The sequence below is a fragment of the Microtus oregoni genome, unplaced genomic scaffold (assembly GCF_018167655.1).
Source record: "Microtus oregoni isolate MIOR12 unplaced genomic scaffold, Mior012 000013F_ref0000133, whole genome shotgun sequence".
NCBI lineage: Eukaryota > Metazoa > Chordata > Mammalia > Rodentia > Cricetidae > Microtus > Microtus oregoni.
This window is the reverse complement of record NW_024543072.1, coordinates 41,774,927-41,779,393: the sequence shown is the minus strand read 5'-3', so window position 1 is coordinate 41,779,393 and position 4,467 is coordinate 41,774,927. Positions and strand designations below refer to the sequence as shown.

The 4,467-nt window shown below is 43.8% G+C and overlaps 1 pseudogene; it reads right to left on the bottom strand.

The window, feature by feature from the left end:
* Positions 1-3,190: 3,190 nt before the first annotated feature.
* On the bottom strand, positions 3,191-3,757 carry LOC121455445 (annotated as a pseudogene).
* Between the last annotated feature and the right edge of the window lie 710 nt (positions 3,758-4,467).

The window sequence follows — 4,467 nt, the reverse complement described above, 5'->3', positions numbered from 1 at the left end:
TACACGAAGAAACCCTGTCCCACAAAACAAAAAACAAGAAAGAAAAGAAAATGCTTACAGACTGCTTACAGCCCGTCTTATGGAGGCATTTTCTCAATTGAGTTCCCCTCCTCAGACCGCTTTAGCTGTGCCGAGTTGACATTAAGCCATCCAGCACAACCACTGAGCTATAAACTTAGCCTTGTTTTGTTGTTGCTATTTGTTTTGGAGACAGGATCTCCTTCTCTAGCTCAGGCTGTCTCCTGGAACTCACTGTGTGCTCCATGATGGCCTCAAACACAGAGCAATTGCAAAGTCTCAGCCTTCTGCGTGCTGAGGCAGATAGCACCGGATGCAGCTTGCTTTGCCAGTTTTAGAGAAAAGTGCTACCTGGTTAGTTCTACTGTTGAGCGTTGAATTCTTTATATAATTATTTTATTAACTCTATTGCATTAGCCCCTTACCAGATGCAGGGCCAGCAAATATTTTCACTTATTTTGTAGGCTGCCTTTTCCTTTTGCAGAGTGTCCCTTTTAGTGCAGAAGCTTCTCAGTTTGGTGCAATCTGACCGCTTATTTTGCTTTTATTGCTTGTGCTTCAGGACACACACACACACACAGGACTGCTGAGGTTAATCTTGTGGATTTTTCTTCATGTTTTCCTTTAATAGTTTTATGTCTTTGGAGCTGATATTTAAGTCTCTAATCAATTTTGGATGATTTTTGTGTACAACTAAAGTGCAGATTTAATGGTAAGGTAATGGTCCGCTTTCCCAACACCTTTTGTTGAAGAGACTATTCTTTCCCTGATGAGTCATCTCAATGCGCTTGTTAAAGACTGTAAGACTTTAAGACAATCCTGAAGCCATTTTTGACAATTCTGAATCCTCTCAGCCTCTGTGCCATAGTGCTTCCCCTCCTCCCCTGGGAACCAAGGACCTAACAGCTACACTTGCACGTACTCAGTTCCTGAACAATTACCCATATACGTATGTTTTGATTCAGTCCCCTGGGAAACGGGGTCAAAATGACCTCTTACCTCATCTGATCTGGCAACAGCTCTCCAGTCAATTATTGGTAATAGCCCTTTCAAATAAGCCAATCAGAATAGTCAAAGAACAACCCCCCTTGCTTCTGTGGCCCCTTTAAAAGTAGACTGTACCCGCTATTCGAGGTCCCTCGGCTTCCTGAATGCTGGGGGACCCTGTCATGACAGAATTAATAAAATCCTCATGCTTTTGCATCGGCTGTGGTGTATGAGATGGTCTCTGGACGCTAGAGTCAAACAGACTGGGAGACCATACACACGGATTCTCTGTCTGCTTTTGTACCAGTGTCCTACTGTTTGGATTATTCTAACTTTATGACATCATTTGGACTTAGGAAATGTTATTCCACTGTTTATTCTTATTACTTAAGGTTTCTTTGGCTATTCATGGTCTTTTGTAGTTCCATGTGAATATCAGAATTGCTCTATTTCTGTAAAATATGTCAATGAATGTTTAAGATGTTTTATAGCATATATTAATTATGTATGACGATGAGTTTCATTATAATATTTATGCCATTGAATTTTTGGTAGGGGTTGCATCAATATATCCAATACTTTGAGACGAACGGATGTTTTCTTAACATATAACCTTAATGTCTCCAGCCCTGTACGTATTTGTGTTTCGTTCACTTTCTTTCATCAAGGCCTTGGAATTTTCGGTACGTTTGTCTTTTAGCCCCTTGGTTAATTTATTCCTTAAATATCTTACTCTTTTTGGTACTATTATAAATGGGATTTTTCTTAATTTGTCTCTCTCCCCCTTTCTCTCCTTCCTTTCCCCCTTCCTGTCCTTCCAGAGCCTCATGTGTTCCAGACTAGCGGGCCTCGAACTCATTACACAGCTGACAATGATCTTGAATTTTTGATCTTCTTCCCTCCACCCACAAGTGCTGGGATCACAAACATCCACTACCACACCTGGGAGCAGACCCAGGACTTTGCACAGGCTCGACGGAGTTCTACCAGCTGAGTCATATTCCCAGCCCTTTAATTTTTATTTTAGGTAGTTCCTTTACTGTGTACGGAAGTGGAAATGGCTTGTGTTGTATCCTGGAGTATAGAACTGATCATTTCCCACTGCTTGTTGGTTGAGTCTTTAGAGTTTACATATGTAAGACTATGTCATCACAAACACAGTTTAATTTCTTCCTTTTCTATTTGGCTGCCTTTTACTATTACTACACTGGCTAACACTTCCTCCCCACCTCTCACTCCTTGTTCTGGGGACTGAACCTGGGGCCGTGTGCCTCTGAGCTCAATTTTGAACTTAAATTCTTGTTTTTCCCTGAGTCAATAAGCTTTTATTCCTTTTTGTTGTGCTTGGACTTGTTTTTTGTTTTGAGACAGGGTCTCAAGCTCAGGCTGGCCTTGAACTTGTTATATAGCCAAGGATGACCTAGAACTAAATCCTGACCCTTCTGCTTCCACTTCTCAAGTGTTAGGGTCCCAGGCGTGTACCATCACACTCGGCTGAGTCAGCAGTTCCTACCCTGACTTCCCTGGCAACTTTTCTACTCTCTTCTGTGACAATTCTAGTTCAAACCCAGCATTTTTATTGCAACCTATAATCAAAGCGTGCAATTAAGCTAAATACGGTAGTGACATTCTAACTAAAATGAATAGTTACAATAAAATATAGTTGCAAAATATTGGCTCGGAGTTGATAAAATTAACCTTGCAGTCTTTCAACAAAAGCCCTCTTTCCCCACGCGTCAGGATCATGAAAAATATGTATCTAAGTTTTGGAGGTAGCAGCATGAAACTGAAAATAAGAATATCTTCCTCTTTCTGTAAAGTAGCAAAAGGAAGAGAAGGTGTAGGGGGAAACAGGGAGAGGCGATGAACTGAAGAAGAGCAGGAGTAAAGAAGGACAGCAGTTTCTCAGCAGGGCACCCGGCTGTCTCCGAGTTCCTGTGAGAAGCTGGCATCAGCGGCAGGGCGTTCGCCTAGCATCTTTGAGGCTCTGAGTTCAATCCCCAACACCACGAGAAACTAAAAGTAGTTAAATAAGACACAGCACAGTTTGTCCAAGGGGGGGGGGGGGCGGAGAGTCAGAAAGAGACAGACAGAAAGTAATACACTGGGTAGCAGAATCAAGAGAGTTATTATTATTATTACTTTCAACATCCAAAGCTTTTTTTAATAACAGTAAGATCCAGGGTTAGTTTTTGTAGCCGTGGCTGGCCCTTCTGCCTCTGGCACGTTCAAACTTCCAGCCCTTGGAACGGACATAGGGTTTGGTATGGCTGTGGGAGTTCCTGGGGCCTTGCCAAAATGCCGGTACACCTCTCGGCCCTTCCGAGGTCCAGACAGGAGCACAGTGCCACGGCCCTTGAGAGACTCCAAGGCCAGTTGGTCAAAGGTGAGGATCTTAGCCCCAGCCTTGAGGATGCGACTTCTGGCCCGGCTGCTCACCCGCAGTGCACACACCTTCAGTTTGGGCACATCGAGAATCCTCACGTCATCTGTGACCGTTCCCACAACCACAGCTGTCTTGTTTTCTCGGCCAGGAAGCTTCATTTTTCGGATCATCCGGGATAGGGACAGAGGTGGCTGGTTGGTGCGACTCATGAATAACCTTTTCAGCACAACCTGATTGAAGGTGGAGTTGGTTCGCCTGGCCGGAAACTTGTACAGCTTGACCAGCAGCAGCAGGTAGGTGTCCTGGCTCTTGGGCTCCTTTGCGCCGAACCTTTTGGTCCTTGTTGTGGCGGATGTCAACACCCATGATGGCGCCTCCTGCTCAGCCAGCTTATTATTATTTTGAAAACCAGGCCAGAGCTCTATCCCTGAGCTACATTGCAGCTCTCTCATGATTCTCTAATCCATGTAGCTATAACAATAAATGAAATGGGATAAATTGTGTGGAGGCGCTTAAATGGTGCACACTTAGGTGTCCAATGTCCGTAGTCTCCCCATCTGAATCTGCATTTGTGCAGATGGTAGAACATTCGTGAAGTTTAAGTGCTCATCCATGCCACTCTTTACAGCCTTTCATTTCTGTTTGCTTGCCTGGTACTAACTCACTGAATTAGATGGCAAATTCAACAGGGTTTGTTGGTGGCTTTGAGTACCATCGTCAGGCCTCATGTGAACACCAGAAACTTCCTATTAGTTTGCACCCCTGCAACTAACTAACTCTTTTCTCCTCAAGCCTCAGAGAGAGTTTGGTGTTGTGGTAGAGACTTTTATAGGTCAGGAGCCACTCATAAAAGACCAAGATGGGCCTAAATTCATGCCTCACCTTGTGTGAAACGCTCACATATTTTAAAAGCAAACCAGGTAATTCGAAAGGCAAAAAGCAGTAACTTTGATCCATAATGCTTTTACATTCTGCCTTGCACATACCTGTCAGTCATTAGGCATAAGACCATGCACACAGACGCAGAAAGTTTCCCGGGGAAGATGATGAATGTCACAGCTGCTCTTCCCAGTAAA